This window comes from Papaver somniferum, chromosome 6, assembly GCF_003573695.1.
Source record: "Papaver somniferum cultivar HN1 chromosome 6, ASM357369v1, whole genome shotgun sequence".
NCBI lineage: Eukaryota > Viridiplantae > Streptophyta > Magnoliopsida > Ranunculales > Papaveraceae > Papaver > Papaver somniferum.
The window spans coordinates 11,240,015-11,258,834 of NC_039363.1; the positions used below are offsets into that span (position 1 = coordinate 11,240,015).

An 18,820-nucleotide genomic window follows, 5' to 3' on the forward strand; every position below is an offset into this window, starting at 1 on the left:
TGATAATTTAAATTAAAAGATGCTTGGTGCAAAAGCTTTCATGATCTTTTCTTTTTCAAGTGATTTATGCAATATAGGAGAGCTCATCAGTGATTCGTAAAATATTTCTTACACCTCCAACTAATTGCCTTATGTCCGAAACAACATGAACTCAAAGCTATTTAACCATAATAATGTCATTTGGCTCCCTCTTTTCCACCTCCCTATTCACCTCCCTCCAATCTCAACGACACATCCAGATTTAGATTCACATTCATGTACTGATAGGGTTCACCATTCCCCAAATGTAGGTTTTAGATTGTTGAGAGGTGAATAGGGAGGTGGAAAAGAGGGAGTCAAATAGCACTGCCGTTATAAATTAGTGAAAGAGCCCTAGTTTGTTTTATGAGATATTGGTAATATTGTTTTCTGTCTATTAATTATTTGGTTTTGTTGAGAAAAAAGAAAAAAGAGGTTGAAGAAACTAAATCTAAGAAGAACATGAAGAAAGAACAAGGATGATAAACGCTAAGTTCTGTTTGGTTTCTCTTTCACTGCTCACTACTATTGACTGCAATTGCTAACGTGTAAGAAAATTCATCCCAAACTAGCCACGTCAACTTGTCGCATGAGAACGCATGAAAGTGTCGATCAACAAGAGCGTGGTGTCTAGCATTTTCGAAAAATATTACTCCTTTCGTTCCATTTTTGATGAGTGTTTAGGATTATTTTTTTGTTCCACGTTACTTGATAGTTTTGATATTTTCCCCACAAAACTACCATCAGTACCCTCATATTTTGTCTTGGAATCATAAGTTTATTTTTAAACACACTAATAGCAATTAATGTTTGAAGACTTTTCTCAAGGGCATAAATAGAAAATTTTAATATCTCTTTCCATTTTTTAAAATTCGTGAAAACTCCAAAAACATCATCTAAAATGGAAGGGAGGGAATATTACTTAATCTATAATGAAAACTATATGGGTTTACAATATTATCTCGCCTCTTTGCATTAAAAATGAAAGTCAAAAATTATTTACAATCAATGAATTTGATGATCTTATATTTTGTGCATTACCTCGGATTCGGAAACTGTCATGGTTTCCTAATTCAGTAAAACTCCTTGTATTAAGAATAAGCTAGAAGGGTCCAGTGTTTCGGATTTTTCGGTTTCCAGATCCTGTTATATGACGAATTGAAGGCATATAAATAGCCTAAGCTGCCCAGGGCTATCAATATCATAAGGCACAAGACATGGAGGTAGAAACGAACACGAGTAGCGGAGAAAACATGGAGGTAGAAGAAGCGACACTGAACATGCATGGTGGTAGTTGTAGAAGCGATACTGTTGTTGGTGAAACTGGCCAAGCTATTTTTAATGCTGGTGGTGGTGGTGATTCTGTTTTATGGGAAATACTAAGCAAGACTTCCCGTGGAATCTCTCATGAAATTCAAGTCTGCATGCAAACATTGGCTACTCTTAATCGAACAAGATCAGCAGTTCATCGATTTATACAATACACGATCGGAAGCACGCCAACGGCTGCATAATTGTGAGAGTACGACCACCACCACCCTCTTTATCTCTCCGGTTGTGATTCTTAGCGGTGTTTCTCGTGACAGATCAATGGAAGATGATGTTAACAGAGAAATCAAGATGATATTGCTCTCTCATAACCATCATGGTGGTCGTGGATCATCATCATGGTGGTGATCTTTAGCACCCGAGAGAAGACTGCATGGATTAGAACTGGAATCAGTGAATGGCTCGAAGAAGTTTTTCTTGACCAAACACGTAGAGGTGTTGAACTGGACATGCTCGACATGAGACATTGTGCAATGAGACATCCGGAAGTTTGCTCAAGTACATTTACTGAGGAAGTGTTTTTCAGAAGTTAAAAGTTTAGTATGGTTTTTCTCAAGTTCGAGAACATAAAGTATTATGTTGTTGACTTTTTTTTCCTCAAAAAATAAAAAATATATTGTTGACAGTGGGATTTGAACCCACGCCCTTTCGGACCAGCGCCTTAAGCTGGCGCCTTAGACCAACTCGGCCATATCAACATTGTTGTTCAAACGCTTTGTTGTTTCAATCTTGTTCCAGACAACCTAATCTACGAGTAATGCAGCAGAAACGAGAGATAAAATTTGTGCATCTTTTAATTCATTTTCTTGAAGAAACTCACAACTGGAGTTGTCTAGTAGCTGCAGCTCTACTAATGTAACACCACAACAGTGGAAGAGTTGGTGTTGATACAAGTCTGTTTTGCAATTTTCTTTTTGCTTCTTAACTCGTTGGGTAGGTGGAAAGTCACAATGCTGAGATTTGATCACAGGCCAGATTTTAGGTAATAAGTAGGGCTGCACAAAACCGACCCAACCCGCACCCGCCAAAAAATATCCGCACCCGATCCAACCCTCCTAGGCGCGGATCAACTATGGATGACCATATCAGAACCCACCATATGTTGGGTCGGGTGCGGGTAGCAACTTCTGTCACCCGACCCAACCCGCTCACCCGCCTAGAATACCCTAACCCTTAGATTAGATCCCAACCACTAAATCCTAGCAGTTCAATGCGTTTATATAATACAAAATTTTAACCTAACCCTAGTCGCTTTTTTTTCTTAGTTTCTATTATCTTCATCTCTTCTCCAGTCTTCTTCACTCCATCTCGGTACCACCTCATATCACCGTAAAGTTACACATACAGAAGCATCCCCAGCCTAATTAAATCTGAATAGAACCTCAACGATTATCGAACGAAGATGAAGAACAATCATCAACAAAGCATCTGAAGAACAGTCACCCAGCTGAGAAGAACAACCACTTAACAAAGATTAAGAGTAATCACCTAACATGAACAAGATAAAGCCCAAGCCACGAGTTATTGATTGATTAATTTTGAGACGAAAAGGGTGAGTAACATTGAAATTAATAGAAGGATTTTCATTTTCCTTTTTGAATAAAGGGTTTTATCGTTTGCTTACGTTTTGATTGTTTTGGTATCATAAATTGAAATTGAAATTTGTAATTTTTGATAAGCATAAGATACAATTTTGTTTTCTTTATGTGCCGTGAATTTGGATTGTGCTCGTATGGGTACTTCTCTAATTGAATTCAAACCCTAGAAAGTGAAGATATTCTGTTGATGGATTTCATATAAGATATGTTAGTTTCAAATCTAGGGATTCATATATATTAATCATGATGTGAGTGGAATATTTCGTTAAGAACATATCTAAAAAAAATATATTTCTGGTTTCACAGTATAAAAATGGTTTTTATAAACCGAAAAGGTGGATGAATCACAGAAATTTTCATCAAGAATAAACAACGGGTATATCCACCACCCACCCGATCCAACCCGCCGTAATGTGGGTCGGTGAAAACTGACCCATTGTAATGTTGGTTCGGTTGCGGGTGACAACTCCTATTACCCTCCATCAGTGGGTTGGGTAGTGGGTGAGGCCAAAACCGACCAAAACCGACCCATGTGCAGCCCTAGTAATAAGACAAATTCTGGCCCGTGGACTATTCAGCATTAGTCCATGGAAAAAAACAGTGAACAATAGGGCTGCACAGACGCTCCATTTCTTGAGCCGTGTCCGCGTCCGACTCGCATCGGATACGGGATGCGCGTGGGACGCTGACACGATGCATGTCCGACGCACCAATTTACGCGTCCTGCGCGCGTCTGGTTTGAACGCATTTTTTTTTCATTTAAACTTCTCCCTTTATTTTTAATATCATTAACCAAATGAAGAAATACAAACATTTAGATCAATAATTTAGGTCTTTATTAGGGTTCTGTAATTGGAAATGACATCACGTATATCCTTAATTGGGCATGTGTCGTTCTAAGAATGCATTTTGATTGTGCCATGTGTTTAATAATGACCGATTGTTAGACCTTCAACATGTATAAACAAATGATATCTTCTTTTCTTTTGAAATATATACACATGTAGCATCATATTCTAATTTTTAGGATCGAAATACTTGACTTTGCTATATAAATACATGATTATATATGAATAATATATATATAAAATGACTTTGATGTATAAATAAATGATATCATCTAGTCATTCGAACAAGAATTATCCTACAGAAAAAGAAGTGGTGACAGTTAAGAATATGGAAGACCAGAAATAGATTAGTGTAGCAACATAACAGTTTCTGGTCAAAATCTCTTCTTGATAAACTTTTTCTTTTTCTGTTCGGATAATTTCTTATTCGAATCACTGGAAGCTCTAGAAGGAATTAAGTGACCTTGAACAAGAAAATGGGAACTCGGTAGGAATTTTTATTGTATGCAGCCATTCACCTGCTCAAAGGTTGAAGCAAGTCTCAAATGATAAAACAAAAGTGTAGTGTCTTCAAGTTCCTCCTCGCTTAATGTTTTTGTAGACAAATGGCTAGCCTTAAGCATACTTACTTCTGTTGCTGAAAGGATCGATACCCGTATTCTGATTATTCTGATTGGTTACTTGCACTGGGGTTGTCCACTAGGACATCATTCAAACTTCCTGTGCTGCACTCGGTGGCAACATCTGGAATCGTGCTGCAATGGCCTCGAGATCCTTTGCCTGCACTCCTAATTGGATATTTGAAAGTTCTGGTAAAATCTGCATCATTTATGTCTAGTTGGACGTGTTATTCTTGTTCCTCCATCATCCACACACCCTTCTTCCTCTGAATCACTTCTGCTTCATCAGTTATAGGGTGGGATCTCAGTAAATGGTCCAACGATCCTCCGAGCCTTGAAACGACCTCCTGAAAATTCAGGAAAGTCCAAAAATTTGTTATGTATCCTGTCTCATAAACAGCTGAGCTTACATATTCAAAAACCACTAACCACCACAAAACCTAGAAAAAAGTATTATGTTAGGACATGACCATTAAAGTGAAACATATTCAATTTTAGACCCAAAAGACTGAAAAGGGATATCAAGTGTTATTTGGTGCCGACAAGAGCATACCTTACTAACACCTTCTAATGAAGCAGATGTTGTCAGCATCATACCAGAGGATCCAGTCCGCAAATCATTGACAGGAACCCTTGAAACAAGAACTCAAAATCCTGTAACTTCCACCAAAGTATCATCAACTCCTTTCATTCCAAAATATGGCAAGCCAACGCGGGGTAAGAATATAAGAGTATGAACAAAGTTTAAGTCTTCTTCTCCTTTAAACTCAAATTTTGGTTAACAAGATATGGAGCCGGACCAGCAGGAAGAAGCATGGAGTTGTTTGACCAGCAGGAAGCTGTTGCTGATACTGCTTTTGAGAAATCTGCTTCCCATTAAAGAAAAGGAAGAGATGATATCATATTGGCGTCAGAGTTTATACCGCTCCTTGCTGATGGCATATCTAGTATAATTCTCTCTCAAGGGGAAGCAATTGTGGTGACTGTAGAAAACATTGAAACAGAAAATTTTAATGGGATGACAGAGTATCTCAGAATTGCTTGTCTGGAAATATCTCTCATTGTATGAGCACAAGCAATGTGGGACGAATTTTGTGTAATTTAAAAGGAAATGATCCTTTCGAGAAGTCACAGCATCCAGCACCAGTGGTCTAGTGGTAGAATAGTACCCTGCCACGGTACAGACCCGGGTTCGATTCCCGGCTGGTGCATCTTTCTTTTCTTTTTCCTTGTTATCATTTTGATTCTGATTTTCTCTGCAACTCCCGGGACAATTTTTGATGCAGTTTTTATTTTTTGAGAGAGAGAATCTATCGACAGTGAAGGAAACCCATTACATAATTGTAATTGTATAGTTATTTTGTTATTGTATATCTTCATGTAGGGGTTTCTTGTGGGATTACTTGATGTACTTTGTTGCCACTCAGAATTTATATTTTCTTGGTATACTACAGGTTATCATTAGTAACGCGGACATCGTGAGAGGGATGTTAGTTCTAAAGCCTCAAGTCTTGACAGTACTTGGTGGAAGATTTGGAAGCTGCACGCAAGAAATTAGTAGAAGAAGAAGTAAGTAGGGGGGCTGTGGTGTCTTGTGTAGCATAATGTTTGTGAAGCTAACATAGAATTAGTGATATTCTGCTCTCGCTTACCACATTTACCACCGCTCTGCATCAGGGCCTTGCAGTAGGTGCAGCATAGTTTAGTTTAAAGATTTGGTGGGGGTGCGCCAGGCCTCTGCAGTAGTGCAACGCAGAGGCGACGCATGAGAACCCCAGCAGCAAGCTGCTGTGAAGGGAACTCCCCCGTGAAAAAAATTAATTTAATATCGTGCCAACCGATGGAAGGCATATCAGATATTAAACTGATAAGAACAGATACTACACTTGATCTTAGCCAAAAGGCCGAGAAAGGTATGCTTGATTCCATTGTCGAACTTCTTCTTTTATACTGTCTTGTTTCCATCCCTCTACTATAACTAATATATGTGGGACTAAATCCTAAGTGTTTTCAATGGTACCTAGAGTTTAGTGAAAATTCCTGAACAATTTCGGATTGTGTTGTTATTGTTTTCAAAACCAACTAGTATTTTAACTCAAGGGAAGCTATATAAGCCTCGACCATTTGAGGGACTGGAATTGTGTTGGAGAAAGAGGAAAGACATGGTGATAATTTGGTTAAGAAGTTCCAGGAAGCGGAGTTTTTAATATTGTCAAGAATATCCACGGAGTTAGAAGTTGCTGCTGGTGCTTCCTTGAGAAATGATCCTAATATTGTATTGGCGCCAGAGTCTATAACGCTCGTTGCTGAAGGCATCTCTCTCATGATTCCCTCCTGACAGACAAAACTTGAGATGAGCGTTCCAAACTTCGGAAAAAACCGTATTAATGGGACGGCAGTGTTTCTCAAACGCAAGTCTGACAAATTTAAGCAACAAATGGTCAAGGAAATGGCTAGAAGAATCATAGCTTTTTTCATACAGCCAGAAGGTAGCAGTTTTGATTTTTGCAGTCCTTTCTTAGATCACTGCTGCACTAATAAAAAAGAGCGTTGTGGTGTTGAGCATGTGGAATTTCTGCTGCATGAGTTGGTGAGGATTTCATTTAAATAAACAACTGGAAGATCCACGCTGGAGGTACGTATGTCGTTTAAAACTTCAAACTACCAGTTGTTCTAGAGTTTGTAGATCATTTATACTTTAGCTCTTTTTTCAGCAGAAGCTTATATATCTTTTTGTGTAATTCCAAGCAGGCGACTGATATATTATTCAAATTGCATCAAAACTTTTTGCCAGGGAAGCATAAGGTAGTTAAAGAACTTGGTGCAAAGGTTCCCACCAAACACACTCAGACTAAGTCCGACTTTGCCAACTAAACCGTTAGGTAAATCTGTTTCAGCGACACTCTCATCACACACATTGAAAGATAATATAAGCATACAACATTGGACTTCATCCCCATGATTGCGGGTTTGAACTGCAGTAAAATGCAGAATTCCATCAATATGCACCCCAGGTTTTCGTCCCATGGTTACATCATAACGTATAGCAGGTAATTCTTTCCATGTATTTGTTCCTAAGGTATAGATGCTACTACTTGAAAAATACATTACATTTTCCCAGCGTTCAAACCTGACCAACTTATAGTCCCCAATTTCGGAATCATAGCCAAATCCATACGAGTATGCCTTTCCCCTACTGAGTCTCGCCTCAGGGCTTGATTCCGGGCTCTCCTTGAACGCATCCGGCAGTGTTTGTATTTTCTTGAACTCAGTTGTAGATGGATTCCAGATACAAACATCAGTCTTATTAAGTTCTAAACAAACCAAACCATTACAAGAAGCAATAATTTCAACTGATGGGTTTTGATACTCGAATGGATAATCAACTCCAACAGCTTCATAATCAGACAATAATAAAGAGTCACTTCTACTAGCTATGGAATTGATTGAGCTCTCACCATCAATATTTCTACAAACCAAGAGACTAAACTTATCGTTTTCAATAGAATGATTGAGATGCATTTGAATGAAATTAGGGCTTTGTAATAAACTGCACATGCTTTTGCTAACGCACCTGAATCTTGAGATAGCTTTCACTGGTAATCGTAGGAATATATCCAGTAAGATCTCGTCGGGGGATGGAGACTAAAACTTGGCCTTTGTAAGGTTAAGGGGATAAGTTTATCCCGACAAAATATACCGACTGAGATAAAAAGCTGGCCCCACTTGAACCCTTTCTAACCCCAATGCAGAGAAGCGCTGCCGGAACCGCACGATTCACTCTCGGGACACATCGCGGGAGAAAAGCTCGGTCAGTCTATCATCTCCGTAAGTTTATTTCTAGGAGAAGCAAAAGTGCGTTTGAATACCTGAAGTGCAAAAGTTAGAAACAAAGATATTTTGTTTTGGTTTTACCAATTTTCTATCCCCTCTTTTCCTAATTCACATCCGATCTTACAAACCAGATTCTATTTTCCCTTTTTTCTTTAAAATTGGGTAAACAATTCTCACTCCTCATAGTTAGCCACCAAATTAATAAGGTTGGAAATTAGTTGTCAAATCACCATTTAAAAATTGAATTACGATTTTATTTTTAATTCGTTACATAATACAATAGCTTGGACAGAAAAATAATCAGTTTTTTTTTAAAGGAAACAGATACTAATTTATATTAATATTCAAAAGAGTCGAGGTGTTGCATAATACAATTAGGTGGTTGATCATGAACCCACCATCTGTTTAAAACGTTTGAAATTGCAAATTGAACTAAGTCATGAGCAATAGAATTGGCGTCTCTAGGAACAACCATAAAACTAATGTCGGTGAAGTCTTTGACGCAATCTTGAATTGAAAGAACAGTGGAATGAATGCTCCAAGGAATGTCGTTCATGTTCCCTGTTATAGCTTTAGGAATGTCCTCAGCATCCCCTTTAACAATAATCTTCTCGCAAGTTGGGTACCAAGACCATATGCTTTAGCCTCTACCACCATCAAGGAGAAGGAGTCAAAACATATAGCTTCACTGCCCAAATGTCTGTCAGAAGAATCTCTAATTATAGCTGCAGCATTAATGTTCTGAACAATGTATCCAATACTTCCATATTCCGTGTCAGTTGCAGAACAAAAGCCTTTGCAGATTAATCAAGATACTACTTGATGAAACAACTGCATAAGTGGCGCATACCTCTTTAATCTGCTCAATGATATCCTTCTCCACGCGCTGAAGTTCTAATAGCCTTGACAGACAGACATACACGCACGTCAGTGGCAAGGAACATGCCAACCGGAAAGAGCAAACAATGAGGTTTTTGCTCATATAATTGCTGAATATGAGAGAATCAGAGAAATAAGACAAGACGGGAATTTATTTTTCAAGCTATTTAATTGTGGTAATTTTTGTTTTTTGATAACAAAAAAAAACAAGGCTAACAAAAGAAGGCATTAGTCTTTATGGAAATTCCACAGATGCCATGTGTCCTGTGACAGCTCACTGACTAACTGTTTTTAACAGTCGGTCATTATTAGCTGTCGAGTCCTGTATTGATACTATAAGTATCCTGTTCCTTCTTCTTTATTTGCTTTAATCTGCTTTTCTTGTAAAAACAACTTATCAAGATTCAATATTATACTTTCTGTTTCTACAACATAAATCGGTTCTTCATAACTCAGTTTTAGATCTTAAGAGATCTTTCAACGTGTAACCGAGTAAGGCTTTAAATTTTGATATACTGCTTCTTAGCAAAGTGGATTCAGTGTTCATTTTACGTGGTACGGGCAAACCTGTGCAGCTACTCCGCTTTTTTATGACAACCAGAAGGTATACTTCTCTTTCCGACGAACCCATACTTTTTTTATGACAACCAGAAGGTTGTTTGGGTTTTGCACTTCTCTTCTTTTCATTATATGAATTGGTTATTGTGAACTCTGATTTTAGCACTGCAGTCTTTGCGCCCACAAAATAAAAAAGGAGCGCTGCAGTGTTGAGCATGTGCAATTTCTGCTGAATGAGTTGGTGAGGTTATCCTGTAATGCTGGAGATATGTTGTCTAATGCTAGAGTCTATCATTTGTACTTGAGCTTTTTCTCAGATGCTTATATAATTTTTATGTAATTCCAAGAAGGCGGCTGATATATTATTTAGGTTTGTTTGATGTGAATGCAGTTGGTTAGGTTTTGTATTAAAACTACTTATGTATTTGGAGATGGTTCGAGATGTGAATGACTGGCATGTCGAGAAATGACAATGAATTTGACTATTTACCAGCTAGCTCCTTCAATTGTTTACTGCAGTGCCTAAATGATGTGAAGTTTTGTGCGCATATATACTGGCTGCTAGGCTTCATAGTCATAGCAGCACTAAAACAATTCAGCGACATAAATAAGATTCCCTCTTACAAACTATCAAGTCATGAGATATGAAACCAAAAGAAAAAGACTTCAGATGATAATCATCACATGGTAATTAGGGAATCCAGGAAATGCTGGATTTGGGCATTTGGCATTATTAGCCCGGACTACATACTTCTATTTCAGGTGGTATTGGGGTGGCAAACCATATTGTTGAAGTGATGGCATTGATTGTGAATGGGTTGTTAGCTTATAAAGGTGTGAATCGTGTGATAAAATCATAATCCATTCAAAAATTCCACAAATTTCTAAACTAAACGAGGACATTGCTTGATGCTGGTGATAAAATGCTGCTAGGGCCAGGGTCTCCTTGAATAAGCAAAGGATGCAAGGTTTAGCTTAGTGAAATTGGCAGGGGCCGCGGACGCGTTCCCCCTCGTGAACAAATTATGACGTAGAATCTCCCTCTATGGGGAGATCTTAGGCGAGCACCCTTCCCAAATGTGCAGTGGAGATCAGTAACCTAGGCCATGGACCTTCATGATCATCCATAGACCCCGTCCAGGTCTACATTCCCATGCCTCACCCATTTGTAGTTCTCTTTGCTCGTCTCTTGTATGGACACAAGCAGTGTGGGACAAATATAATCTGTTTGGGTGTGTTTCATTTGTGCAAATTTTGAATGTGTGACTAATCATCGTTCACTTCAACTGAGATTTATAGTTACTACTTACTAGTTCATCATGTTTCTTTTGTTTCCAACCACTCTGCTTACTTCTCCTTGTGCTTTCTTCATCATCTTTGGATTCTTTATTAGTTCTGAGTGACAGAGTCCATACCATGACCATCGCAGAGCTATCGTTGCAAAAACTTCCATGAGGTATATAGCTAGAACCTAAAAAGAGACTCGACAAGAATATCATAAGACTTTGATTCTCCTTTACTTTGTTTGTTCTGGCAAATCAAGTAGCTTTCTTTGTACCATGAACTATGAAGGTTCAATGTAATTTTGTAGGTTGGTTTTCTATCCACCTATGAATGAAATTTATTTTGAATGTTGGGGAATGATACATCATCCGGCACCAGTGGTCTAGTGGTAGAATAATACCCTGCCACGGTACAGACCCGGGTTCGATTCCCGGCTGGTGCATTTTTATTTTTTGATTCAGATTCCTCCGCAGCTCATATTTGTGGAGCTAACAAGTGGTGATTGAATTAGCAAACAACGTATTTACCGTCTTATAAATAATAACCAATTGGATTGCATTGCGACCAAGAACATATCCCAAATATGTCCCAAGACACAATTTTTGTTGTACTTCTCGTTGCCAATTACGTTACTTGGCGATTAAGAGTTTGATGGATATTTCTCACTCGCAGGTGTTTAAATGGACCAAGGGTACTGGAAGGATCAGCTCCTTGAGCACAAAGCTACATTGAAGCAGCTTTTGAGAATTTCTGGCTTGCTGTTCGTCCAGCATATATATGCTTACACATTTTCACCAGCCTGCACCTGAACCTAGTGTAACATAAGTTTCGTTTTAAGGTTTGTGAAGCGTAATGTTTGTGAAGCTAACTATTGGTGATTGAATTAGCAAACAACATGTTCCACTCTTGGTTTATGTATTGCGGGAGGCTAAGAACAAATCCCAAATATGGACGAAAACACACTTTTTGCTGTACTTCTTGCTGCCAGTTACATTATTTGGCGATTAATATTTTGATGGATATTTCATTCTCGAAAGTGTACCAAAGAGCACAGCTCCTTGCACAAAAGTTACATTTTAAGCAGCTTTTGAGAATTTCTGGCTTGTTGTGAGTTATCCAAACAGCATAGATGCTTACCATACTGCACCTGAACCTAGTGCTATATAAGTTTAGTTTATAGATTTGGTGGGGGTGCGCCAGGCCTTTGCAGTAGTGCAACGCAGAGGCGACGCATGAAAAAAATTTGATGCGTCGATGGAAGGCATATCAGATATTAAACTGATAAGAACAGATACTACAATTGATTTTATCCAAAAGGCCGAGAAAGGTATGCTTGTTTTCTTCTTGAACTCCCGAATTTATACTGTGTCGTTTCCATTCCTCTGCTGCAACCAATTCGTGTGGGAGTAAAGTTTAAGTTCATTGCCTTCGGTAAGATGAGTTTTACAGTTTTACTTGGGAGTTGGGACATATTTGAACTGAGATGAGTCCATGGGCATGGGATGAGACTAGAACAACTTGAGAGTTTCATGTGCCTCCTCAGAAGCAAATCAGATTCGACGATAGCTAGTGTTCAGGTGGCAGATGCTTAGTTTGAGCTATCAGCCATGTTCTCATATATTCTGCTTTTAGAATTCTTGGACTTGGCAAAATAAAGAAAATTGAGCGGAACATTTACTAGCAAATCAATCCATAATTCCATATTGATGGCAAAACGAAAAAATAGCTACTACTGTCAGGTTCCAAAGATCACCAGTTCTAACATTTGTGCAATTTTTGTAAACAAATCGCAAGAATTTAAAAATGGATGGCCAAATGCCCAAAACAATGAGCAACACACTAACTTAGACTAAATGCCCTTGAGGATTTCAGTATTTAGAAGAAGTTGTTTTTCAGAAACCAAGTAGGACTCCAAGTAAATCTAAGGGCTTTATAAACATCAGAATCAAACTATGAGTGCAACAGCCAGCTGGTTCGAGATGGGATAATGTGAGTGATTCTGTATTTTAGTAATTGACCTATTTACCAGCTCCTTTGATTCTTTAAGAAGACTGCAGTGCCTGAATGATGCGAGGTCTTGTATGGATATAATGGCAACGCAATGGCGACGTGTGAGAACCCCAGATGGGAACTCCCCCATGAAAAAAATTAATTTAATATCGTTGTAGGGGAGAAATGTCGCACAAGATAAAGAGGAAACTTCGCTCTAATCAAAACAATCTTAAGCACGAAGATACAACAATTACCGGGAAGTAAGGCTAAGAATGATCACGCGATATTAGAGGAAAAGCGCGAAGAATAGTTACACGATAAAGACAACGCGGATACTAACTCCATCAGAAGAAGCGCGAAGGACTAATCAGCAGCGCGATAAATAGAGACAGCTTCTAAAAGTTGGACGAATAAGACAAACTGAAACAGGAATCAGTCAACTATGATCTTGCACATGAACCATGGTTGTATTCTATTGATCTATTTGCCTATATAAGGATTGAAAAATAATATAGTGAGAGATAGATCAGTGGAGATAGATAAGATAAGGAAGTTATCAGAGAAGAAATAAATAAGTCAGTAGAACTCAACCCTTCATCCTTGTATTTCTCCATTATCGTGTACAGTCTCAAATTGAATCCACTATAAGAACAATATACATTTGATGTAAGGTGTTTGAGAAGATCATATTAGTGTCAAAGTGGTGAATACTATCATTAATGTTTGAGTTGATCAATATGACTTAAGCTTTGTGTTATTATTACAAAGGGTGAAGTTGTGGAATTTTACACAACTACATTTTGGCGCTAGAAACACAAAGGATTTATCCTCACTTGCTAGTCGATAATTTGGAATTATTGCCTGTAAAATCTCCTTTATCATCTTCGTCCCTTCCTTTTCCTGTCCATCATGAAATCTCAATAAAATCCACCTTCGTTTTAAATTTGCGATCCTTGAATAATTATTCTTTGGGATATACATGTTAACCTTTGAACCAGCACGGAAGACACACCTGTACTAAATCATAGATCCAAAATCTTGAATCATACAATTCGGGATTTAGTATAAAGAAATATATCAGAACTACACAATTACGGTAAGGCAATACCAAATACTGATCATGGCAAGAGCACCAAGAAGGGTGAAATGCTCAACAACTATTCTGAGAGATAGGAAAAAGGCGGAAAAGAGAGGACTAAAATTTCATGTCGGTAAAACTTCTATAGCAGGAAAAAGGCGTAATCCCGTATGGCGATCGGAAGCTAACACTAATAAAAGCATTTACGAAGAAGAAGAGCGAGGAAGAAGGAACCCGAGAGAAACCGGAAATTACAAAGATTTTGTAGAGAGGATATCGAAGAAAGAAATCTGCAAAGATCCCTAGAGCAAAGCATACTGAAAAAGCGGGGGTCTAACAACCACACCCAATATTTCACTTAGCAATATGTATGGACTAACTCCAATATATTTTCAAGAGAATCAACTAGACAGTCAGACTCAATCTTACGAAAAGTATATCAAAGAGTTATATCTCAATCTCTCAATTCAATCCGCAATCAAACAAATAATAATTTGCGAGCCCGATTGAATATAAGAGAGATAACTTGAACGGTACCAAAGACCAATGTTCAAGGATCAATCAATTTCAATCAACAACCAAATGTTGGATTTACCAATCGATCGATTCAACGCACAACCTGTGATATTTCAATTATATAACAAAACCCCGGGACTAAGGATGCACACGGTACGGTTCGGCTCGATTCTTGCCGAGGCCGAGTACCTGTACCTCCTTAGTCTCGGTTCTTAGTTTTTGGATCAGTACTTGTACCTTGTTCCTTGGTTCTGCTACCATTCGGGACAAGTACGGTTCCAGGGACGGTTCCGGTACCAGTCGGTACTTGTTCTACCCACAATATTTGTAACCATAACCTACTGGATGTCAGGGCTAAAGCATGCGCCAATAAACTTCTTTTGTATACTGTTTGTTCTTCTTTACAGTGTTTTGGTTTCCCAAGGCCTCGGTTTGGCTATTGGTGCACTTGCAATGGACCTAAAATCTGCAACAACACTTGGAGGAGTTCTTATGTTGGCGTTTCTTCTAGCAGGTGGATACTATGTACAGTACAACATGTATCCAAGTTCATTGCTTGGATCAAGTATGTATCACTTAGTAATCACCAATTCAATCTCTTGTTTGGTTCTCAATACGCAGAGAATGATACTTATCCATGTGGACCGAATGTGAGTTGCAGAGTGGGTACCTTCCCAATGATTCAGATGGTTGGCCTTGACGGTCAATTGAGCTCTGTCATAGCAATGCTTGTCATGCTGGTTCTCTATAGACTTATCGCATATCTGGCTGAGGGTTGGTGTGACAAAGTGAAAGACAAGTTAACTTTGTTTCAGATCACGCACTAAAATCGCCCTAAGGATATATACGTGTTACATAGTCCCCCTGATTAAATGACTATAACTTAGCCTCGTGTTTTTGTTTATTTTTATAATCTATTTGAAAGATGAAGAAATGGTAGTTTTATTCGGTACAAACGGGACGGTAGGATCGTGTATCTGTATCCCTAGAGGTCGTTTATTAGTTTTTGAACCGGTACTTGTACCCGCTTCCTCGGTTCGGTATAAAACCAGGTACGGTTCAACTGGTTCCGGCACGGTCCGGTTTTTTGGCTCGGTTCTGATAAGCACGAAAGTGCGACGCATTTTAACCCATAAATACATTCGCGAGGACTCATTATTTATCTAATAAATTTGTTTTAGTTGTTTTTGGAAGAATAATCCCTTGTGGAGAATTCGCTCGAAAAAATGTTATTTGCACCCCGAAGGACACGTGTTATTCGGACTCCCAGCTTTGGTTAAGGGACACCTCAATTACTAAGGGGAATCTCAACGGATAAGGGGCACCATATACCTTTTCTACTAAGATTAACATTATTGATACGGCATTGATATCATGCGGGAATATCAAGGAGGATTAATCAAATTTTAGAAATAAGTCCAGAACTCTATCTAAGCTCACGTGTGCCTATGTTCTGAATAATGTATTCAATACTTTCATAATCCATGTCAGTTGCAGAAAAAAAGTCTTTGCAGATACTGGATGAAACAACTCCATCAGTGGCTGCTCAATGATAGCCAACCACTCTGCTTACTTCTCCTTGTGCTTTCTTCATCATCTTTGGATTCTTTATTAGTTCTGAGTGACAGAGTCCATACCATGACCATCGCGGAGCTATCGTTGCAAAAACTTCCATGAGGTATATAGCTAGAACCTAAAAAGAGACTCGACAAAAATATCATAAGACTTTGATTCTCCTTTACTTTGTTTGTTCTGGCAAATCAAGTAGCTTTCTTTGTACCATGAACTATGAAGGTTCAATGTAATTTTGTAGGTTGGTTTTCTATCCACCTATGAATGAAATTTATTTTGAATGTTGAGTAATGATACATCATCCGGCACCAGTGGTCTAGTGGTAGAATAGTACCCTGCCACGGTACAGACCCGGGTTCGATTCCCGGCTGGTGCATTTTTATTTTTTGATTCAGATTCCTCCGCAGCTCATATTTGTGGAGCTAACAAGTGGTGATTTAATTAGCAAACAACGTATTTACCGTCTTATAAATAATAACCAAGTGGATTGCATTGCGACCAAGAACAGATCCCAAATATGTCCCAAAACACACTTTTTGCTGTACTTCTCGTTGCCAATTACGTTACTTGGCGATTAAGAGTTTGATGGATATTTATCACTCGCAGGTGTTCAAATGGACCAAGGGTACTGGAAGGCTCAGCTCCTTGAGCACAAAGCTACATTGAAGCAGCTTTTGAGAATTTCTGGCTTGTTGTTCGTCCAGCATATATATGCTTACACATTTTCACCAGCCTGCACCTGAACCTAGTGTAACATAAGTTTCATTTTAAGTTTTGTGAAGCGTAATGTTTGTGAAGCTAACTATTGGTGATTGAATTAGCAAACAACATGTTCCACTCTTGGTTTATGCATTGCGGGAGGCCAAGAACAAATCCCAAATATGGACGAAAACACACTTTTTGCTGTACTTCTTGCTGCCAGTTACATTATTTGGCGATTAAGATTTTGATGGATATTTCATTCTCGAAAGTGTACCAAAGAACACAGCTCCTTGCACAAAAGTTACATTTTAAGCAGCTTTTGAGAATTTCTGGCTTGTTGTGAGTTATCCAAACAGCATAGATGCTTACCAGACTGCACCTGAACCTAGTGCTATATAAGTTTAGTTTATAGATTTGGTGGGGGTGCGCCAGGCCTTTGCATTAGTGCAACGCAGAGGCGACGCATGAAAAAAATTTGATGCGTCGATGGAAGGCATATCAGATATTAAACTGATAAGAACAGATACTACACTTGATCTTATCCAAAAGGCCGAGAAATGTATGCTTGTTTTCTTCTTGAACTCCCGAATTTATACTGTGTCGTTTCCATTCCTCTGCTGCAACCAATCCGTGTGGGACTAAAGTTTAAGTTCATTGCCTTCGGTAAGATGAGTTTTACAGTTTTACTTGGGAGTTGGGACATATTTGAACTGAGATGAGTCCATGGGCATGGGATGAGACTAGAACAACTTGAGAGTTTCATGTGCCTCCTCAGAAGCAAATCAGATTCGACGATAGCCAGTGTTCAGGTGGCAGATGCTCAGTTTGAGCTATCAACCATGTTCTCATATATTCTGCTTTTAGAATTCTTGGACTTGGAAAAATAAAGAAAATTGAGCGGAACATTTATCAGCAAATCAATCCATAATTCCATATTGATGGCAAAACGAAAAAATAGCTACTGCTGTCAGGTTCCAAAGATCACCAGTTCTAACATTTGTGCAATTGTTGTAAACAAATCACAAGAATTTAAAAATGGATGGCCAAATTCCCAAAACAATGAGCAACACACTAACTTAGACTAAATGCCCTTGAGGATTTCAGTATTTAGAAGAAGTTGTTTTTCAGAAACCAAGTAGGACTCCAAGTAAATCTAAGGGCTTTATAAACATCAGAATCAAACTATGAGTGCAACAGCCAGCTAGTTCGAGATGGGATAATGTGAGTGATTCTGTATTTTAGGAATTGACCTATTTACCAGCTCCTTTGATTCTTTAAGAAGACTGCAGTGCCTGAATGATGCGAGGTCTTGTATGGATATAATGGAAAACTAGCTTTTGATACAATGGAAGAGGAGCTTGGTTTACACATAACTCTGGAGCATATTGCCCTGGTATGGGCAGCAGTGCTGGAAGCTTGAATAAACAGATCAGCTGGTAGAATAAAGCACATGAGATTTCCCTGGAAACACAAAGTTTTAAATTCAACATTGTTGGGTTCCTCTCATAGAAAGAGAAACCCTCCAAAAATAGGCGTATGCCGCTTGTAAATGGCAAGCATGCGGTATTCTTTAGTAAAAGGCGAAAGAATGGTTCACTTTGTGCTTACTGCACGCTCGGCTGCGTGAATCATTGGCTCGTGCTAACTACCAAGCGATTTGAGTGGAGTTTTTTTTCCTATTCGGATTCTTTTGTCACTTGAAACTTGAAACTTAAAGAAAACCCAAGGATCAATATGGGCTTCAAAGCAGTCTTCAACTCTTCCTCTTCATACACTCTGCCTGTCTTTTTCACATAATCTTTCCATTCAGCAGTCTTCTTGATAACACTTGCAATCTGCTCTGTCAAGTCTGCCTCTTTATCATCCTTATCACATTCAGGGACTTCTATCTCTTGTTCTATATCAGACTCACCAGCAGAAACATACTTTTCTTCAGGGTTACATTCATCAATGTTGTGGACCACTTTCATGTTGTGGACCACTTTCTCAGTT

The 18,820-nt window shown here is 38.6% G+C and overlaps 7 non-coding genes and 2 pseudogenes across 7 annotated transcripts; 3 read left to right on the plus strand and 6 right to left on the minus strand.

Moving 5' to 3' along the window:
• Positions 1 to 1,964: 1,964 nt before the first annotated feature.
• TRNAL-AAG lies at positions 1,965 to 2,045 on the minus strand. The gene has a single exon. It is a non-coding gene; the product is annotated as a tRNA-Leu (tRNA).
• Positions 2,046 to 5,553: 3,508 nt separating this feature from the next.
• Positions 5,554 to 5,624, plus strand: TRNAG-GCC. Its single transcript has one exon. It is a non-coding gene; the product is annotated as a tRNA-Gly (tRNA).
• A 508-nt stretch (positions 5,625 to 6,132) lies between these two features.
• On the minus strand, positions 6,133 to 6,330 carry LOC113292246. The gene has a single exon (XR_003331739.1). It is a non-coding gene; the product is annotated as a U2 spliceosomal RNA (small nuclear RNA).
• Positions 6,331 to 10,671: 4,341 nt separating this feature from the next.
• LOC113292165 lies at positions 10,672 to 10,833 on the minus strand. The gene has a single exon (XR_003331704.1). It is a non-coding gene; the product is annotated as a U1 spliceosomal RNA (small nuclear RNA).
• A 506-nt stretch (positions 10,834 to 11,339) lies between these two features.
• TRNAG-GCC lies at positions 11,340 to 11,410 on the plus strand. Its single transcript has one exon. It is a non-coding gene; the product is annotated as a tRNA-Gly (tRNA).
• Positions 11,411 to 12,154: 744 nt separating this feature from the next.
• Positions 12,155 to 12,299, minus strand: LOC113291946 (annotated as a pseudogene).
• A 4,132-nt stretch (positions 12,300 to 16,431) lies between these two features.
• Positions 16,432 to 16,502, plus strand: TRNAG-GCC. The gene has a single exon. It is a non-coding gene; the product is annotated as a tRNA-Gly (tRNA).
• Positions 16,503 to 17,246: 744 nt separating this feature from the next.
• LOC113292320 lies at positions 17,247 to 17,391 on the minus strand (annotated as a pseudogene).
• A 934-nt stretch (positions 17,392 to 18,325) lies between these two features.
• Positions 18,326 to 18,445, minus strand: LOC113291982. Its single transcript, XR_003331676.1, has one exon. It is a non-coding gene; the product is annotated as a U5 spliceosomal RNA (small nuclear RNA).
• Between the last annotated feature and the right edge of the window lie 375 nt (positions 18,446 to 18,820).